General features: G+C 45.0%; 1 pseudogene; it reads left to right on the plus strand.

Moving 5' to 3' along the window:
- Positions 1-633: 633 nt before the first annotated feature.
- Positions 634-1,185, plus strand: LOC147733936 (cold-inducible RNA-binding protein pseudogene; annotated as a pseudogene).
- The last annotated feature ends 21,234 nt before the right edge of the window (positions 1,186-22,419 follow it).

The raw sequence follows: 22,419 nt of genomic DNA on the forward strand, positions 1-22,419 counted from the left end.
CATCGTAACCCTTCCATTCATTTCCCCCATACATTGCATGGAAATTCATGATCCTGTTCTGATAACATGCTAAGTCAGTCAACACTTCCGGTTTACGCTCCCCAATAATTGCAGTGAAAATAGAAAAGGCCCTGACCCAGTTCACCATGGTATCATCGACCCTGAATTCCGCCATCTTGGCCCGCCATACGCTGGGGTGCCATAGATCTTTCTGGGTCTTTGCATATTCTAACTCCCGATGGTCAGTCAAAAGTGAAAACATGTTAATATACTTATCTCCCCACACCATCTCTTTTGTAGCCATGGGAATGTGTTGCGATAAACTTTCCCGCCTTGAAGGTACTGGACCCTCCCCCACCAATGGCAACGCTCTCTTACCAGCTTCAGCCGTCTTCCCAGCCGTGTCCGTTGTCTTCGCTCGACCGTCAGCCATGACCCCCATCACCACCTGCGGGGTAATAGAAGGTACATTCACCGTCCCGGCATCCCTTGACTGCCGTAACTGCTCAATAATTAATCTGGCTTCTTAATCTCGCTTCTTTAGCCGGGTCTCCCGCAGCCACTGATCCCCCTGCTCCCTTCTTTAGCCATGGTAATACTGCTGCTAACTGAAGTGTCTTCGCTGCCTGAGTGTCTGAACTTCAGCTTCGAGCATCAAGAGCGGAAACATGTCTTCTGCAGATGACGGAAAGATCTTCGTGGGAGGCCTGAGCTTCGACACCAACGAGCAGGACCTGGAGCAGCACTTCTGCAAGTACGGCAACATCTCCGAAGTGGTGGTGATCAAGGACCGCGAGACTCATCGCTCCCGGGGCTTCGGCTTCGTCACCTTTGAGAACCAGGAGGATGCGAAGGACGCGCTGAAGGGCATGGACGGCAAGACCCTCGACGGGCGGCAGATCCGAGTGGACCAGGCCGGCAAGTCCGACAGGAGCCGGGGCGGCTACAGAGGAGGCTACGGAGGCAGCGGCGGCGGCCGGGGCTACTCCCGCGGAGGCCGAGGGCGAGGCGGCGACAGCTACGGCAGCAGCCGGAGCAGCGGCGGGTACGGAGGCGGTGGATACAGCGGCGGATACAGCTCCAGGGACTCTTACAGCAGCGGCGGCGGCCGAAGCAGCGGGTACGGAGGCGGCTCCTATAGAGACAGCTACGACAACTAAACGGTGAGTGCTTCTGGGTGCTGGGACGAGGGCTGTGGGGGTGAAGAAACCTATGCTGAAGTTAGACTATTACTCAAAATTCAGAATTCGACAGGAAATAAACGTAAAGGAAAGACCACCCGTAAAGGAAATACACCCCTCTCTCCGCCACAGACGAGCCTGGGCCCGAGGGCAGAGATGTGCCCCCCCTTCCCCATTGCTGGATGCGCTGTTTGGCGCCGGCGGTGCCTGACTTCAAGATGGCGCCCTTGGGGACACACTTTCTATGACCGGCAGACGCAGGCTACGGGAACACGAACGCAGAGGATAGGGCCCTGGTGGACTCTGGAGGACTTTTTCGTTGGACTAGTCCCTCCCTCCATACCCTGCATCCTACCCACCCTTCCTCTATGCTGTGAATGCTGCTGTTTTTTCTTGGACAGTTCTCGCTGGACTCTAGCCCTTCCTTCCCTCCAGACCTTTGCATCCCACCCACCCCTCCTCTATGCTGGTACTCGTGTAGTGTTTGCAGTGGTCCTTTGTACTCTCTACCACACCTATATTACCCCTAGAGTGTTTCCAGTCACATCCCTCCTGTCAAAATAGAAGATAACTCTAACGACTAGTATACTATTTGATTTTTAGATTGTATCCATGTGTATCCCCTCCCTGTGTTAGAATTATAGCTTTTACGACTAATCGCCTGTGGAACTGTTGGAATATAGCCAGGTGTATCCCTTCCCCCGTGTGTAGAGATAACCCTATCCACTAGAGCAAAAAGAAAGGTGTTCCTGAAATGTGTAACGTAACTGATTCTATGTAAAGTGCCTTGTAAAGGGGCAGCTGAAATTCCAGGAGCCTAGTCCCGACAGCTCGACGACTTCGGAGGGCTGGAAGTGGTCCCCCGCTACACGGCGGAGGAGGGCACTGGACATCGAATGCTGTCTTATGTAAAGCGCTCTGATAACCTAATCGGTTCAAGATCCTGAAATGTGCAACGTAACTGATTCTATGTAAACTGCTGTGATAACATGTAACGGAACTGGTGCTATGTAAAGCGCTCTGATAACCTAATCGGTTCAAGTTCGCGCTATAGAAAACTCTAAAAATAAATAAATAAAATAGTTCAGGGGGCATTTGGTCATCCCCAATTGGCGTGATCACCACGGGAATTGGCAAACCCCCATCCGGTCCTGGTACCGGGCTATCTACCGGCGCGAAGGGGATGTCCGCGCCTGGGCTCGATGGAGTTACCCCTGGGACTGGGACCTCACTGGAACCTGCCCTCCCCTTCTTCTTCTTACCCTTATCCCCCGGGGCGACGTTCGGCAAGGCCGGTCCTATGACTCTTTTAGGCCGCCCGAGGGGGCATTCTGGGCCGCCACCTGTTTCCTGATGGCCGCTAAGCCACGACCGAGCTGATCCACTTTACCCAACTTTCGGTCCATCACCGCCACTTGGTTCACCAAGGTGCGTAGCATCCTCTCCATCTCGGAGCTTTTTCCCGCTTTCTTGCCAGGCATGACTTTGATCACTCCGTCCGACTTGACCCACAAGGGTGACTCGATCTTCCACATGCCTGATACTGAAAGAGAAAAACAAAGATTACAAGTTCTCAAAATTGCAGCTTGTTCCCTAGAGGGCTCACGAGCGATGAGTGGTGCAGCCTTCAGAGCACTGGAACAAGAGGAAGCTTCGTTGAATTCCCGCTCTATTTATCCATCTGCGGGAGGGCGGGGGCCCGCCTCAGGTATGCCCATCCGTGCACGGACTTCCGGGCGGGTGTCTGGGCCAACCTCTTCTGGGCGGGAGGGGCGTGTTCCGGCTACGCCGCTTCGGGCATACCAGCCGGGACACGCCCCCCGCCCACAATAGTTTCCCGGGGGATCGGGGCACCCATCCATACGTTCGTGGGGACCGAGTGGTCTTCCCTTTCCATAATCGCTGTTCTAGCGTCACAAAGTTTCAAACGTCAAGTAAGTTAATTCACTCACCGATATGTTCCTTCAGTTTGTACTGCTATACATTGGTTGTGTCACTTGCACTTATCTTGATTTTGTTTTGCAGATTCCCAAAGAGCTACTCTAGCCAATCCGGAAGCAGAAGATGTCTTCGAGGATGTTGAGAGATCAAGGTGTTGTCTTAGGAGTCGGAGGCCGATCAGGAAGGAAGCCAGGGACTCTGCGATGACTGGAAGAGGAGCCGCTATGGGACAAACTGGTAAGCTCTTGAGAAGACGATACGAAGCACCGGGCAGTGTATGTGAGCGGTTTAAATACCCTTGCTTGCACGTGTGCGCCACGTGAGAGCCCAGTAACTGTTACACGTGAATACACGTGAATGCAAATAGCAATGTCCCGATCTAGATTTTAACAGCGTGCGAAGGATGCTAATAATTTTTCAGCAATTGAAAACGCATTTCAAACGGAGTGTAGTTATAGATCTAAGAGATGACAAAACATTATTGAGTCTTACTTTATTTTTAATAAGCCTTAGGAATCCAAAGCAACATTTAGTACACACTTTTGATCTTTTTCAAATGTTCTTAAACAGTGTTCTCCACATTTGTGGCTTTTAGATTTTAGTACTAGGTTAAATAATTTTTTTTTTTCTTTATGTGGGATTTCACAAGTAACATAATGTTCTATAATCCGAAGAACAGAATCATCAGAGTTTTATCCAAATTTTAGTCTATTGTGTATCAATAATAGCATATGAATATGAGGTGCACCTCTCGTTGGTACTCTTTTCTCCCAAAGAAATTAACCACCTCTCCGAGGGGGTTATTCTTTTTCTTTGTTAGGAACTTAAGGAACTACAGAATTTATGATGAACAAATCTGCAAACATATGCTGGATCTGAAGTAGATAATTCCCCTTGTGTTTTCATAGACACATCTTGCAAATCATTGGTAGCCTCTATTAGGAAATTGAATAACTCTCCCCATAGGTATTTGGCAGACCTTAAAGTGAGAAACCAAGTAGGGGATTCTAAATTCCCCAACATACATTTGAGCTCTCCATGTATTCGGAGCCTGTAGTCATTTGTACCTCTTTGATATACCATGAAATAAGTTAGGTTATATTCCAGGTTCTGATCATTAATTTCAACTTTATGTAGAAAATATTTAGCTGGTATGTTATTAAATCTTGTTCCAGGACGCATGGCATGGGTAACAGCATAGGAGGTAGCAGTTCATTCACTTTTGTATATTAAATTGAAAACATGAGGTATGTTTTGCTTAAAACATGGGTCTTCAGAATATAGTCTTACACAACGATAGACTGAAGCAGAAATTTGAATCAGACGATCATCATATCACCCTCCTTTTCCAGTTGGAAATAAAACTGGATAACATTGAGCCTCTAAAGTTTGTTCCCAAATACTAACAGGATTTCCAGTAGCTTCTCTCATTTGATACAGTTCTAATTCTACAGTTCTGCATCTATTAACTCTTTAAAATGCAATAGGTGTGTACTGTACTGCTGGGTATATTTCCTGTGAGTGTTCTTTATTCATTTTTAAAAACTACCTTACACATGTGTCCTCTGGAAGTTGTAGGTCATTAGTTTCAAAGAAGTCCTTGACCTGGAAGTTGTTGTAGTACACGTTACTTTTTAACAAGTATGAAATACAATTTTGTGTTTTTCAAATGCTTATCAATTCTTAACAACTTTCTAAAATCTTTTATAGGAACTCTATTCACTAACAAGCATAAACATTCCTGTAATTACCACTATGCTCCCATAGTATCAATATTTTTCTTGAAATCTAATGTTAGGAACACAACCTTTCCTTTTAGTGCATGCACAAATTCCTGCGCTTGAATTTTAAAGATTTCGGTTGCATTCTAATAATAGTTTGAAAGGGATAAAAGGTTTGAATTAATATACTTTTGTAGAAATCCAAATTTTGTAATTCAAGAGGTATAGAGTATATTTCAAAATTATTCTATATTGACCATGAAGGCATAAAGTTATGATCAATCATAATGATAATAATGATACACATTGCCTCTGGTATAAGCCTGACTGCCACGCTTTTAAACCGAGAGGATGCAAGAGAGATTATTTTGTTCTGAGCTGGAGTGAGCACGCTGTTTTATCAACAGCAGGTAAGCCAGAAAATGCTTAAAAAGTGTTTTATAACGGGAACCAGTGAAAAGGTTATATTTAAAGATGGAGAGTTAATCATTAAGAGAGCAAACAGTTGGTCCCATAAACACAGAGAGAGTGCAACTCATGAAGGTAGCAATGTGTTAACTCGGGGTTATGTAAGAATGAATGCTCGTGTGTAACTTGTTTGAAGCTTATTTTTAACACAATTACATAATGTTAACCTTGATATTAATCATTGAAGTACATGATATTGTGGTTTCCAACGGGTGGATGGAATCTTAATGGATTTATTTTGTACTTTCAGTTACCCCTGACGAAAGGCCCCAAGAGGCCTGAAATGCATTGGGTTTAAATAAACTGCTTTTTAAATGGATTTTGGCATCAGTACGTGTTTTTGTCAAGAGGTTCGGATGGCCCAACATTAACATGAGAAAAATTTTGGAAAATTGCGTTTCCTGGTTTGAGGTTGGAAAGAAGGATGAATGTGGAAAAGATTGAGGATTAAAAGCAAGAGCACTAAGAGAAAACAGTGAAGAATGAAATATATTGCGGCAAATGCAACCAAAGAATGCAGTGCTACGAGGTGGAACAAAAAGGTGTCCCACAGTTATGTTGTTCAGATTATTACGTGCAGTATGGGCTGAGCACGTCACGTGTGCACGCAACGGATTAAAAGGACTGTGTCAATTAAAAATGGAAAATTAAAACTGAGTAAATATTGGAGTGCTGCCCCTTCATGTATGTGATGTTTTACAAAATTTAGCCCCCGGGGTAAACAGCACCCGAACAAAACAGTGAACTTTTGGAAAAAATGCATGAGACCACCTTCAAGGCAGGCGGAAAATCTTTCATTTAAAAAGCACACTTTAATTGTAAAGAAGACTCGAAAGTACTTCATGATAATTGCAATGTCATGGTAGTGCCAAATAATGTTATGTAATCATGATTCATCATTTTGCACAGAAAAATATTCCAGTGTTTAAGTTCGTTTAGATTTATGGTGCATTATGGGAATGTGAGTAATCTGTTGGGAATGGGCGAGGTTTAGTATTCCACAGGTGATAATTAGAGTTGCACTAAGTGGGGAATTCAAGGAGGGAGGAGTGAAAGCCACGCTTTTAAACCGAGAGGATGCAAGAGAGATTATTTTGTTCTGAGCTGGAGTGAGCATGCTGTTTTATCAACAGCAGGTAAGCCAGAAAATGCTTAAAAAGTGGAAAGGGGCGACCATTCGGTCCCCCCGAACGTATGGCGGAGTACCACGATCCCCCCGGGAAGCCATCTTGGGCGGGAGGCGAGTCTCGGCTGGTATGCCCGAAGCGGCGTAGCCGGGGCGCGCCTTTTTCCCGCCCTGGAGTGGGCTGGCCTAGACACTGACGCGGCCGGCCACGCCCTTGGGGCAGGCAGGGGCGGGTTTACGCCCGCCCTGAAGACGGATAAAAGGAGCAACAAGCCAAGAAAGCATCCTCTTGTTCCTGTGCTCTGAAGCTGCACCTCCTCGCTGCACGTGAGCTCGAGACGGAACGAAGAGCCAATTTTGAGCGTTGTAATCTTTCTTGTTTGTTTTTACAGATACTCTGTTGGAGAATGCCCAAGAAAGCGGGAAAGCGAATGACTACCGACCAGATGCTGCGTGTTCTTATGAAAGAGGTGACCGAGCTAAAGAGGCGAATGGCGGATAAAGACGAGGAAGGGGGACCGAAACGTCCTTTGGCAGGAGCAGCTCCGGGAGGGAAAGGCAAGAGGCCCAGAAGGGGAGCAGCTGGGGGAGACATCCCGGTTCCCTGTACCCCGCTCAAAGAACCAACTCCGGTGCCGGAAGAGGGGAATCCGATTCCCGTGGTGGTCACCCCCGTGTCCGGGGAGGATATGCCGCCCGAGCTGGCAGCACAATTAGCAGCGTGGTTGGGTAAAGGTAGCAAGGGCGCCACGGCTGACGACGCGCGGGTGTTGATGAAGCAACTGCGTGAAACAAGGGAAGCGGCGAAGGCACCATCGCCGGCTGCGGCAGTAGAGAAGCCACCTGGGACAGGTCCAGTCGCAGATACAGCTTCCGGTTCAGGTAAGCGGCCATTGCCGATTGCGAGGGATGAGTCTGCACCCTCACGAAGGGAAAAGTTGGGTCAACATGTCCCTCTGGCTATTAAAGAGAAGATATGGGCAGAGGAGTATATAAACATCTTCTCGTTGCTTACCGATCATTATGAGATGGAGCATGTGAAGAGCCAGAAGGAGCTCATGCATCCAAGTGTTTGGCGCGCAAAGATGGCCGCCTTTAAGGTAAATGAAAACATTGGCACTTGGGGCAGAGCGTGGGGGATTTTTACATCCATCATGGGTGAACGTAGGCCCGAATTGCTGTCCGAATTGCCGATTTATCAGTCACGGATCATGGGGTATTCTGTATCACACGAGGGCAATCAATGGTTCTGTTACGATAATATTTTCAGAAAAGCGAAAGAACATGATAAAAACTTAACTTGGGATTGTTAGGATTCTGTGTCTTGGTCCAAAATGGAAGATACTGGTATGTTGAAGTTGCCATTGGTAGGGAGTAGCGTGGGTGAATCCTCCCGCCAATATGCTGGGACGCCCTTTCGATCAAGTACGAGTAACGACAACCACTCGAGGCCGATCGGCAACGCAGGTAAAAGGGGGATTTGTTGGAACTTTAACAGGGGTAAATGTACGAGGCCCCAGGGGTCATGCAAATTTAGACACGAATGTGGTGGGTGTGGGCAATCATCCCATCCTGAGTCCATGTGCAGAGCCAAAACGGGTGATAACGGGGGTAGAGGAGGCGCCAAACAGGTCTGATATAGTCCGAGGGGCGCCTTTACCTACTCCGATTGATACCATGGCAATGATTCCCTGGCTCAGCGAATACCCGGATCACGCTTCCGCTGGGGTGTTGCGGAACGGGTTTTCATATGGTTTCCGCATCCCAGTGGGGGAGTTTCAGGGTATAGCGAAATGTAAAAACCAAATATCGGTCTTGCAACATACGACCGTGGTACAGGAAAAGATCGTGAAAGAGGTTACTCGAGGTCGAGTCGCCGGTCCCTTTAATGTGCCACCAGTTGCTAACTTTGTTTGTTCCCTTTTAGGGGTGGTCCCCAAGAAGGACCCGGGTGAGTTTCGGCTGATACATAATTTATCAGCCCCACGTGGTCTTTCCGTAAACGATGCAATAGACCCGGAAGTGTGTTCGGTGCGGTACGCATCCTTCGATGAGGCCGTAGCCATATTGAATCGCCTGGGGCCCGGTGCGCTGATGGCAAAATCTGATATCGAGTCAGCGTTCCGGTTGCTCCCGGTACATCCAGACGACCAGCGTCTCCTTGGTTTCATGTTTCAGGGTCATTATTACATGGATAGGTGTATGCCAATGGGGTGCTCTATATCTTGTGCCTATTTTGAAAAGTTCAGTTGTTTCCTGCAATGGGTCTTCACAAAGAAGACGGGGTTTCAACATGTTATGCATTATCTCGATGACTTTTTGTTTCTGGGGGCAGCCGGGGATCCGGAATGTGGACAAGCTTTGACTGAATTTTGTGTCTTGATGAATCAGTTTGGCGTGCCATTGGCACCAGGTAAGACTGTGGGTCCCTCGACTTGCCTCGAGTTTCTGGGGATCGAGCTTGACTCTGAAGAAGGTTGTTTTCGTTTACCAGGAGACAAAGTGTTAAGATTCAGGGCATGCCTGCAAACGTGTATAAATGAGTCCAAGGTTAAGCTGCATCAATTACAACAATTGGTGGACAGTTGAATTTTGCCCTAAGAGTGATACCGATGGCCCGCCCCTTTTCCCGCTCGATCGCTCAAGCCATGGTCGGCCTGAAGGAGGGTCATCATCGCACGAGGCTCTCGGCAGAGGTTCGCCAGGACATGCGCATTTGGTTGGCATTTCTGGCGGATTTTAATGGTCGAATAGTCTGGAACAAACCGGCGGTGTCCTCTGAGGAGCTGGGGCTGTGGACAGATTCGGCAGGGAGCATTGGTTTTGGTGCCATATTCGGCACTCAGTGGTCGGCACAAAAATGGCCGTCATGGTGGCATGATAGTGGACTGACAAGTAACATTGCTTTTCTGGAACTTTTCCCCATTCTGGTGGCCCTGAGAACTTGGCCCGAAGGGTTCAGAGATCACTCTGTGGTATTCTGGTCTGATAACATGACCGTGGTTGAGTGTATCAATAACCAGGCAGCACGATGCAAATGGATTCTGAGATTACTCAAGGAAATTGTATTACTGTGTATGCAATTGAATGTGCTATTTAGGGCAAGACATGTGCCGGGGGTGAAGAACCAGGCGGCTGATGCGCTTTCTCGTTTTCGTATGCAGGCCTTCTGGGGTTTTCGGCCCACAGCGGACCCGGTGGCGGCACCCTTTCCCGAAGCTCTCTGGTCTCTCGGTGCCCCGAACTTCGTAACCTCGTGGGAGAGAGTTTAGCACCCAGGACAAGGAAGGCATATGAAGGGGCGTTCCGTTCCTATTGGGCCTTTTTGGGGGCTGCTAGAAGGGAGCTTTGGGGCCAGGAGGAGTTGGTAGTGAAATTCCTGCTGTATTTACATCAGGCAGGCAAATCAGTGGCTACGGCCCAGAGGCATCGGGCCGCCATTTCCTTTGTGGCTAGGGCTCATGGGATCCAGGACCCGACAGCGTCTTTCGTTGTGCAAAAAGCGCTACGTGGGTGGCAACGCCTTGAGGGTCGCAGAGTAGATGAAAGGCGCCCGATAGGTTTGGATAGGTTGGCCCTGTTATTATCCATACTCCCTGCAACGTGTTCATCCCAGTATGAAACAGTGTTATTCCGAGCCGCTTTTACGCTGGCATTCCATGGGGCTATGCGGGTAAGCGAACTAGTGGCAAGGAACAAGCAGGATGTGATGGGGGGACTGTGCCGAGAGCACGTTCAGGTTAGAGGGGGGACAATGACTGTCTCGTTTGTCAGGTCCAAGACCGATCAGGGTGCGATGGGTGACTGCATAATCATACAAAGGATTCCCGGGTCCTCCATGTGCCCGGTGAGTTGTGTAGAGGAATATTTAGCACAAAGGGTGGCATCATGGGGGGGGACCTTGTTGAGACACGCTGACGCCACCCCACTGACGAGGTTTCAGTTTCAGCGGGTGCTTGCGATGTCGATTGCCGCTGCGGGCTTGAACCCGGGCGAGTTTGGGTCCCATTCCTTTCGGATAGGGGCTGCTACAGAGGCTACAGCCAGGGGTCTGAATGTCGAACAAGTTAAACGTGTGGGGCGTTGGTCCTCCAACTGTTATAAAAGGTATGTGCGGTTGCACATGTTGTGAAGCTGTAATGATGTACTCACGCTTCTTGTTTTTGTTTGGTTTCAATTGCGCAAGCCTACGAGGCGGGGCGGACTATGCAGTCGACCCAACACCGGGCCAGCGGTCAGACATCACCGGCTGTGAAAAAGGAGGTGTGGGTCGTGGGCCACTCATACGTGAGGCGTGCCGCGGACGTATTCAAAGCAGGTGACATGATTCACGTGGCTGGGGAATACGGGTACAGTGTGTCCTTCTACGGAAGGGGCGGACTCTGTATTGACCAGTTTCAATCATTTTTCGAGGGTTTGCTAGGGCGGACGAGGTCACCGCCGTCTATAGTCATAGTACATCTTGGGGGCAATGATTTGGTCACCACTGGTAGACGACTTCTTCTTGAGGCGATGCTTTCCACTGTAAGTTGGTTAGCGAGGAGAGTTCCAGGGTGCACAATTGCATGGTCCCATATGATCCCACGAAAAGTATGGCGGGGGGCTATTTCTGTTTCTGCTCTGAATCATTCAGTGAGAAAAATTAATAACAAAGTGAGTAGATTGTTCCGTTCCAATACACTGCATTCTATTTCGCATGGTTGTATTACTGGTGACAGTATGTATTTGGGGGATGGTGTTCATTTGTCCCGGGTGGGGAACGAGTTACTCATAGGAGACTTGATAGCTTGGCTAAAGACTTTAAGACATGACCTTTAGGTAGGAGTGTTGTGGGGGGTCCGGATAGCCTGTCAACTATCCGGCCTGTGGCGGTAAGGTCATGATCGGTGAGCACTAATTGGAAGATCCCTATGAGTGGGCGTCACCCATTACGGATGGGAGCGCTCGAGGGAGGTGGCCATTGGCCCCTCAACGGGGAGGCGGTCCCTTCTAAGGATGGGCCGCCGAAAGGAAAGGAAAGGCGGTCAAGGCCCCTTCCTGGGTAGGAGGGGCTACAGCCCCCTCCTGTGGAATTTCCCGGGCCAGGACATCTGCGACGGCAGATGTGGTAAGTGTGTGGGGTTTTGGGGGGGTCTACGCTACCTTCTAGATACCTCACACGAGTCCTCGGACGACCTTTAAGTGGCGTCGAGTTTATTGGGGCCCCCGTCAAGTCAAGGGAAATTGGTAGTTGCACTTGAGGTACACCTCTGTGCGGTCGCCCCTCACAAGTGAGGGGGATATTTCTGGTTTAGGGATCTTGACACCGGTTACGACCTTGCCGTTGGCCCTTAAACGTTAGGATGTACAATTTCAAAAGTTCAAGATAATGTTTTGTAGGATGTTAGTTCGGCTAGGAGAACCTTTGTATTAGAGAATATGTTAAGGTTAGCCAAACATCGCAATGTGGTAATGAAATTGTACATAATATGAAACTGTTATTTTAATGTTTTAATTTTGTTTCATATTTTAATAAATACGGCCGGGAGGGTCACTCCCTCCCGTCTTCCAAAAGTTCAGAACTGTTTCCGGTTTCCCATCCTTGGGGATTGTGTTGAGAGGGGGTGGCGGGTATCTCAGCCATATGGAAAGGGGCGACCATTCGGTCCCCCCGAACGTATGGCGGAGTACCACGATCCCCCCGGGAAGCCATCTTGGGCGGGAGGCGAGTCTCGGCTGGTATGCCCGAAGCGGCGTAGCCGGGGCGCGCCTTTTTCCCGCCCTGGAGTGGGCTGGCCTAGACACTGACGCGGCCGGCCACGCCCTTGGGGCAGGCAGGGGCGGGTTTACGCCCGCCCTGAAGACGGATAAAAGGAGCAACAAGCCAAGAAAGCATCCTCTTGTTCCTGTGCTCTGAAGCTGCACCTCCTCGCTGCACGTGAGCTCGAGACGGAACGAAGAGCCAATTTTGACCCACCCACCAGCCCCTGAGGACAGCAAGTGGTTTTGAATAAAGTTTGATGTGGTAACTCTAATTTTTGTTTGCAGGTTGGGATTATTATCGTGATAACTTTGAATATGCAATAAAGAATGGTCAATTTCTGGTATGTTTTGTAAATAAAGTAATCCTGCTCTAGTGTTTGATCAGTAAGCATGCTTTTTAATAAAGTAGTTGTTGTTACTGTCTTTTAAGTAATTTAGTAATTTAGTTTAGAATTGTCGTATTTATTTTGGTCGGGCGGTAAGGTCATGATCGGTGAGCACTAATTGGAAGATCCCTATGAGTGGGCGTCACCCATTACGGATGGGAGCGCTCGAGGGAGGTGGCCATTGGCCCCTCAACGGGGAGGCGGTCCCTTCTAAGGATGGGCCGCCGAAAGGAAAGGAAAGGCGGTCAAGGCCCCTTCCTGGGTAGGAGGGGCTACAGCCCCCTCCTGTGGAATTTCCCGGGGCCAGGACATCTGCGACGGCAGATGTGGTAAGTGTGTGGGGTTTGGGGGGGGGTCTACGCTACCTTCTAGATACCTCACACGAGTCCTCGGACGACCTTTAAGTGGCGTCGAGTTTATTGGGGCCCCCGTCAAGTCAAGGGAAATTGGTAGTTGCACTTGAGGTACACCTCTGTGCGGTCGCCCCTCACAAGTGAGGGGGATATTTCTGGTTTAGGGATCTTGACACCGGTTACGACCTTGCCGTTGGCCCTTAAACGTTAGGATGTACAATTTCAAAAGTTCAAGATAATGTTTTGTAGGATGTTAGTTCGGCTAGGAGAACCTTTGTATTAGAGAATATGTTAAGGTTAGCCAAACATCGCAATGTGGTAATGAAATTGTACATAATATGAAACTGTTATTTTAATGTTTTAATTTTGTTTCATATTTTAATAAATACGGCCGGGAGGGTCACTCCCTCCCGTCTTCCAAAAGTTCAGAACTGTTTCCGGTTTCCCATCCTTGGGGATTGTGTTGAGAGGGGGTGGCGGGTATCTCAGCCATATGTTTTATAACGGGAACCAGTGAAAAGGTTATATTTAAAGATGGACAGCTAATCATTAAGAGAGCAAACAGTTGGTCCCATAAACACAGGGAGTGCAACTCATGAAGGTAGCAATGTTTTAACTTGGGGTATGTAAAAATGAATTCTCGTGTGTAACTTGTTTGAAGCTTATTTTTAACACAATTACATAATGTTAACCTTGATAATAATCATTGAAGTACATGATATTGTGGTTTCCAACGGGTGGATGGAATCTTAATGGATTTATTTTGTACTTTGTTACCCCTGACGAAAGGCCCCAAGAGGCCTGAAATGCATTGGGTTTAAATAAACTGCTTTTTAAATGGATTTAGGCATCAGTAAGTGTTTTTGTCAAGAGGTTCGGATGGCCCAACATTAACATGAGAAAAATTTTGGAAAATTGCGTTTCCTGGTTTGAGGTTGGAAAGAAGGATGAATGTGGAAAAGATTGAGGATTAAAAGCAAGAGCACTAAGAGAAAACAGTGAAGAATGAAATTTATTGCGGCAAATGCAACCAAAGAATGCAGTGCTACGAGGTGGAACAAAAAGGTGTCCCACAGTTATGTTGTTCAGATTATTACGTGCAGTATGGGCTGAGCACGTCACGTGTGCACGCGACGGATTAAAAGGACTGTGTCAATTAAAAATGGAAAATTAAAACTGAGTAAATATTGGAGTGCTGCCCCTTCATGTATGTGATGACCACTTTATTAAAGTCATAATAGGTAGAGAAATGTATTTATAAAGTTATATTTTTTTACAAAAATTTGGGAAGAACTGCACATTTAAAAAATTTTTAAGTAGCGTGGTCATTTGTAAGTATTTACACTGTGCTTTTTATTAATTTAAATATGTTAAAAATGGAAACTACATTGTAGTACAGTTTTTTTGGTCAAATATAGGGTACAACAGTGAATTACATTTTTTTTACAAATGTATTCATTTTTTTTATTTATTTGGGTAATAGGTGGGGGAAAAATATCAAATCTAATACTTACCTACATCTATGGGCGAAACGCAGAACACAGGTAAAATGCACCTTAAAACAACGTGGTAGTCTTTAACTTTCACAAAGGAAGGCATTTTCAAATCATATAAAAACTGGTCATCACTGTGTACCATGTTACCTCTGCGAAATACAGTTAAAATTCATGAAAATACTAACCCTGGGCAAAGCACTACACTACGCTTGCGAAGTTTGCGCTACTTCGCACTACGCGAACTGCGCGTAGCACAGTGCAAACATGCGTAGCATAGCGTAGTGCAGCGGTCATTTTTTGCTTGCTCGCTGTCCTCAACATCAAGTTGGCGACCGCGAGAATGCAAAATGACATCCCGGCAAGACTTTTTCCTTGTCATAATCAGCGACATCAAGTTGCCGATCGTGAGCGTGGAAAATAAACCACCCGGCGATATTCTCAATGCGGGGAGGTCATGTTTCTCATTGCGAGTGGTCGTGCATGCTCGTGACCGCTCGCGATGAGAAACTATCAGTCCACGTTGAGAAAGCTGCCGCTCAAGTAAAAATCTACTTGAGCAGCAGAAAACTACAGCTCGCACTGTGCAAGATGCAGTTTTTTTAATGATAGAAGCAAAGGAGTTAGGTCCGTGGCGGGACTGAGGGAAAGGCCTGGACCATATCAACTGTCAAAAACAAAGAAGATGCCCAAACCATCGAATCTTAATGTGGAGCTTAATCGATAGAAACCAAGTACAACTTTATGACACCTGGTAAGGTACTTTTATTTATACCTATTCCTCTTGTTTTAAATTGCTTTTTTAAGGAAATTTTGTTTTTTGGCAGAAATAGATACACATTTACACACTTATTTACAATTATACAATATTTTACAAGAAAAACAAATAGAATCGATATCACAGTAACACAGAACAATACACATTACAAAAAAACATTTAATCAATTTTTTCAAATGAATTCATACTTATAGACAAAACAAAGCAAAGTGCAAACAAGAGCGAAAACAGAATATAATGTATCTCAGTCAATCACTCAATGAAATACCTGGCTCTTGTGGGTGTGCCGACGCGTTTCAGGTTCGAATAGCAAGTTTTCGAACCCTCATCAGGGCTTTGTTATTTGTCTTTGTGGGACAAAAAATAATAAAACGTTTATTGGAGATCTGACATAAAGATAACGCGTGAATTAGTATTACTTGGCATAGACCACACTGTCACTAGGCCCAGACCAATCTCTTACTTTCTTTTTCTTTGCATGGCCGCAGTCAGATCCTGTATTACTAAAGAATGGATCAGCCAGGATCCCCCCACGTTTTTCATGTGGCGGGAAAAATTATTATTTATGTATAACATGGAATCTGCTATTTATAAGCTTAAGGGGGTTAAAAAAAGAATCATGGGGGAAAAAATTTGGGCACCAATTGCCGAGTGGATTTAATTTTTGTTTATTTTCTGTCCTATTTTTCTTCCATTATATACTCTGTTAAAAGTTACTGTATATTTTGCTTTTTGAATATACTGTGTTATTTTGCTTACTATGCTTCGCTGTATTTCCTTGCAATAAAAAAAATAAATAAAAAAAATAAAATAAAAAAGGAAATCTGATTGCCTCAATAAATGTCATCTCCTATTAGAGAAATTGATGGAGTAAATACCTGTGTCTTTCAGGCAGAGCGTATTTTATACGTGAACCTGGGGGACGATGCTTCAAGCTTCAAATCTATAAAGGATGAAGCATGGGTTTTGTCAAAGGTTTTGACTCAGTTTACTAAAAAGTGCATTAGGCAACATCTCTTAGTTCCACCTAACTCACTGTGCACTGTCCGGCGCCTCGTGAAGGGAGGAGATTGTGGTCATTAAGTGAATGGAACTAATCAAGAAAAAAATACAATTGTTGCGCGGCCATTTAGATGTTAGACTAGCATTATCTATCATTATTACATGAGCCCCATACCTCGTGTCTGTATCCCGAATCAAAAACGGTATTTTGCTGGCACTACGTTTTGGTGGGAGGACCTGTTCGAAAAAAATATATGAAACCTAATCAAAACTCAGAAACCACAAGTGAGGGCAGCACATATCTGTTGGTATAAAGGAGCCCTCGACTGGGCTGGAGCGTACCTGTAATCCTGGCTGGATTCAGGTATACTTTTCTACGGCCCACGGGGTGTCCGTCTATTCCTTTTTGTTTCTCGGCACACTACAAAAATAAACAATTAAAGAATAAAGGCCAGGGATTTGCGAAGAATTGTATGTGCAATCGCTGTTGTGTTGCTAGGCTGTTGACACAAACTATCTAGCGTACTAACCTGAATGTGCACGCGTTCAAGGATCACTTGCTGTCTTCACTGGGAGGCTCTCACTCAAGCGATTAGCAAAGAGTGGTCGCCATCTTAATTGTTATAAAGGTCACGGTTCCCATGTCCATGAGCATTGTGGGACATGTAGTCCCACGCCGTTGTTACCCGAGGAACAATTCAAAACGGAGGGGTGTTCGTCTCACTGTATCCCCTCAGGTAAATGATTTACTGTGCACCTTTATTTAATATCGGAAACCGACACAAGGGGAGGGGGGGCTTCTTCCATATCGCATTTCTTATTTTCATCGCAAATGGTTAGACCATCACAACCTTGCTAGTTCAGACATACTGTTTAGGCCTGTCTATGTACAGTTAAATCTCAAGATTAAATAAGCTTCTTTTTGAAGTAACACCCTGTCGACCTCCGCTGGGCGCTGTGCTGTACTTATTGTGAAAAGTACTGTCCATTTGAACTCGTGTTTGGAGTGAGATTTTTCCATGAAGTGCTCGACCATGGGAGCAGTTTGGACCTTCTTTTTAATCCGGGACCTATGCTGACTGCTACGTAGGTTCACTTGCTGATTTGTTTTGCCAATATAGATTTTATGGTACGACCATGTTATTGCGCATACGACATTCTTAGTCTTACAATTAGAAAAGCCTGAGTGTTTCCACTTACTCCCAGATGTTCAAAATCTGTACGGTAATTCCCAAGATTCCTTGATTAATTCCCTACCCATTTTTTATATCCGCCTGCCTCTGTTCAAGGCAATATTGAAATTGAAAAGTAGTGACCGGTAGAGTTATGTGGCCATGCATTAACCACTCTGTGGACGGTGATCCTGCCACTGAATAGGCTAATCTGTCCAGTTTTTCAATACTCAGCATTGTATATTTTGTACTCCTTTTGTGCCATCTCTATCTGTTTTTCTGTTTGGTGTATGAAAAAAACAGAGATGTACTGTTGATGAAATGCCAAGGCACAAAGCCTGCGCGCAAAGATTGCAGCGTTCAGCTTGACTATATAATAGAATGCAATTGGGATTGCCCGTGTTGTAATATGGACAAATCCTGTTCTAATATGTCTATTGCAGAATATGCAATGTTGGCCAGTGAATATATCCTGGAGGTTAGTGTAGTTAAACCATTGTCAACCACGGCTAGAGCCATCTCTAGGTTTATACGATCTATTGTTGGGATATTTTTCAGATTTCATTACAGACAGCATAATAGAAACGTTTGTGACGTGGCTTTCTAGGACCTAATAAAAAATCCCACAGATTCACATCCTTTGTTAGTAAGGATAAGTGTTGTTTCACCTGTACCAGAGTAGAGGTTCTTAGCCAATCAAAATATAACTTCTTCACACTCTATGATGTCGCCAACCATGGATGTTCTCTCTGTACATAGCGTGGATCTGGCCTGTTGATATAACCCTTTGGTTTGACACATGAATCTTTCCTGACATTTATGGGTGTCTGTGGGCCAAATCAACCATCCCATCCAATCGGGGTCTGATCTATTGTATTGCATGATCTCCTCTAACGTAATCCTTTCGTGTGATGTTATGTTACCCTCGGTGTGTGATGCTGTGGGCATCTGAGGTGCATTCAAGTCTTTATTCTTAGCTATTCCAAGACAGGTAGTTTATTGTACAGTTTTATTAAAAAACATTATTTGCTGAGGAATGAGGCACGCTCAAAATAGAGCTTCTGTTCCCTGGACCTGCCAGTCTCTAGTACCCAAACAGATTTTAAGTCTATAGTGTCTTTCCATAAGTCAAAACCTTATTCAGACAACTGGGCAATATAGGATGCAGAATAAATCTGTTTGGTGTTTGTCAACATATTTTTCTGTGTTGATGTTGGTGCAACCTTATAATAGTATGAGGCTGGGTTAGACGTGTTTAATTCTGAAAAATATGGACATTTCTGTGAAAATGTCTTTGTACTCAGCGATGTAGGTCAATGTACCCATTGGTGGTAGGTAAAAACATTTCTGGGATTAGCAGATTTATGCAAAAAATGATGACCATAATGTTGATAGCAAATACATTGTTTCGAAATCTGATGTGTCTTCCATATTTCACTATTGAGAAAGGCTGCAGATTTTTCTAAATCAAACAACGTATTATTTACAGTTTCATAATCCTAATCATTGGAGGGTAATGATGGCACTCAATGATATTTTAAATTATTGTGGAATTTTTAAAAGTTTGGTCGGACCAAATATATCGTAATCAACCTTGTTCCACACTATACCATCAGGTATAGGAACTTCTGTAATGTTCACTGATGATAAGTCTCTTTGTTCACGATCTGAGTACGTTCCATTTAAAGTTACTAAGCCGATCCAGAAAAGAAAGAAAAGTATCCCTGTAATTACCCAGAGTTCTATCCAAGGTGGTACAAGGTAAGTCTTTTTAAGGAAGTTCAGAAAGCCAGATGCAATAAATTTTCAGTATTTCCACAGGCCTTGTGGAAACGGTATCTTTCTCTCATTGAGGCATGTTGAAGTAGATGTCTGTGTTTGGTCGAGTTGAAATTTGTCTTTCATTTTGATTATGATTATGAACTTCAGTTTCGAGAGGAATGAGTTCAGAGTTATTATTGCATGGTCCATCATTCCGTGCAGGGGACTTGTTAGAGTTGGCATCTTTTGGCGTGTTTCCCTAAAGTTTTTGCTTTCCGACCTCCCAGTTTTGACACTGGTTTTGCTGACTTGGTGTCTCTGCTCACTTTTCTCACTGCTGATCAGTGGTAGAGCAAGTGATCCTGTTGTAAACTGTATTATGGATTGTTGATTCCATGATTGGCATATTTGATTTACCTGTCAGTTCCTAGTAAAGTGCACTGAGCATTCATGGGCCTATCAATTAAATGCTGTTAGTGGGCTGCAGCCACTGGATTGTGACATCCATGCAAACTGCCTGTAAATGTAACTCTGGCCTGCCATTGCAGAGCCTGTATGCAGTCTGGGACTGCCATGTCGACTTTGCATGTGTACCCACTTGCCAGGCTCTAACCTTCCCTTTTCTTACATGCCAGTCACCCCTAAGGTAGGCCCGAGGTACACCTGTGGGCAGGGTGCAGTGTATGTGAAAGGTAGGGCATGCCCTGGTGTGTGTGGCATGTCCTGATAGTGAATTACTGCCACTATTGCAAGGCTACCTGTTCCCATAGGACAGAATGTGGAGTTTGTTTATAACATCTTATAAACATAACTGGCCCTGGGAACTAAGTAGAAAAATAATGTTTAGTATGCCTGAACTCAGAATCTAAAGATGCATCTTTTAGTGAAGGTGATTTTTACATTCTGTGTTTGAAAATAACACTTTTAGAAAGTAGATATTTTCTTGCTCAGCCATCCAGTAGGCCTCTGCAGGGGTTGTGGATTGACTGTCTGGATTTTGGATGACAGGGGCTGGGGAGGACTGGCTCCAGATAGTCTAGATGAGTCAGGAAAGGGCCGAATAGACCTGGGCAACATTTAGAGTAGGGGGAGGAGATTTCCTTTCACCTGACTGGGCCTGGTCTGTCTCTGACAATGCCGTCTCCACCTCTGCTAGGAAGGCACACCAGAGAGGGCAGAACTGATACTTTCTTCCTGACAGGACAAAGTATTCGGGCTATAAAAAGTGGGGCACAAACCGCTGAACTATAGAACTTTTTGGACCAAGAAGACTGCCAAGAAGAAAAGCTGGAGAAGCTGTCCACCTTGCTGAGTTCTTTGCTATGTTGGCCTGCAGTGGCTTCTTCTGTCTTGAGCAGTAAAAGGATCGCAACCTCTCAGGAACAGCAAAGACTTCAAGCACTGGGGACTGTGTTTTTTGTGCTGCAGCAGAAGAAAAAGCATCCAAACGCCGACTAAGACGCTTATATAAAGACAGTGGTTCTTTTGGGAATACAATTTCTTTCATAAACCTCATATGTAGGTAAACCTCTCAATTTATTCTACAATATTATTAGACTAGCTATTTCATCCAATAATAACAACACATTGAGACAAGGAAAAAACATGCAAGAAAGGACCACACACACCTCTTTTAGAGGATTATCTCCAATTTTGTCTTATTTTTGGAAATCTTATATCAATATATCATAGATACATATTTAAAATGGTTATCCTAAACATAAATGACATAAGAATATCCGTGACAGATATGTGTTCGAGTGAAATGGTGACAAGTGCTCTAGTTTGTGAGTTGATAAATAAATACAAAAAGGTAAGAATATAACAGTCCAAAGTTCAAAGCAATAGTTTCAACATATACATTTTTCTCTTCTTGAAATTGAAACTTAGATATGGACTGATCCGTATTGTAACGTCGACATTTCGACCGTAAACAATGGTGCTGAATCTATCGCCACCGAGGCGGGTCTTCATCAGGACTAAGGTACAGTTGGACAACCTATGAAAGAAGGGGAATAGCTTTTAGCTTCTCGGTGTGTGAGAGTTTATATTAGGGCAAAAGGCCATTGGACACTGCCAAACTTGACCGCTCACCTGCTGCTTTTGAAGATGTCCTGCATCTGTCTTAATAAGGGCAGGATGGTGGCGATGTCTGAGACCGAGGAACCAATCCTGATATCTAAAACTGAAGTGGTCGTATCACTACACTTGTACCATTGAATCGGCAATGTCAACACCATTTAAATGTACACCTATTTAAACATACCTTTAAAGGTAACCGTTCTTGATTTCTCCACCAGCCGGCGGAGAGATATAGATGTATCAGGGTAAGTGCCGCAATTGCAATCCCCTATATGATAAAAGATGAGAATGGTCTCATATCTTGTGTTCCCATAAATTATTATTATTATCATTGGTTTCACAGCAGTCATTCCTAACGTCTTAAATAATTGGCTATCCATGGAATGCCAGCTTTACATGGAACTTATATGTGGGTTAATAAATAGGAATCCAATTATTTATCTGTACTAGGTGACCTTTAATGTTAATTGAAAATGACTAATTCACTAATTGCAACCGGTACGTTAAATTTCAGTTCTCATCTGGTTAACCACGGTATCATGTGTCTGCTTAAGCACCGAGGAACCACAATGAATATAATTACTGCTTTTCAACATCACGGCGCCAGGGCGATGAATACACTAACAATATAACGCACATTCGTGAAATAGCCTTTCGCGCTTGAATCAACTTCCCATTAGTGTTAACTTTATTTATTCAAATAACCCAACATTCCAGAGCTAACTCGGCTTGTATGTGCAGTACTGTGTGACTATAAGCCGGGTTGTTTTAAAAGCATGACAACAAACATATTCCGAACAACGAGCACCCCCCGGTTTCAAAATGGTATTAAAATACAGTGTCACGATGTATATGAGCACGCGTGTAGTGTGGCAGATGTGCATAACGGACTTACTTTTAATCACACCACGGAGCGTCTATTTCTTTTGCTTTCCGGCGGTCGGTGCATGGAATGCCCTGGATGCAAGTCTGTTTAAAAGTTGATTAACGTAGTCTACTTGATGACGCTGCACGTTCCTACCCTTTTCTACCAGCTAGTTGTAAACTCTGAAGTGGATTTCTTATGACCTTTGCAAATTTAAAGGTGCACCACCTGTGTTTGAGAACCATATCACATTTGTGGCTGCCTGCAGTACACATATTAATCCATGTTTACAATTATTGGAAACATTTCAGTTTGCCTCCTCCTTTTACAACATATCGACAGCTAAAT

This window comes from Lissotriton vulgaris, chromosome 1_2, assembly GCF_964263255.1.
Source record: "Lissotriton vulgaris chromosome 1_2, aLisVul1.2, whole genome shotgun sequence".
Classification (NCBI taxonomy): domain Eukaryota; kingdom Metazoa; phylum Chordata; class Amphibia; order Caudata; family Salamandridae; genus Lissotriton; species Lissotriton vulgaris.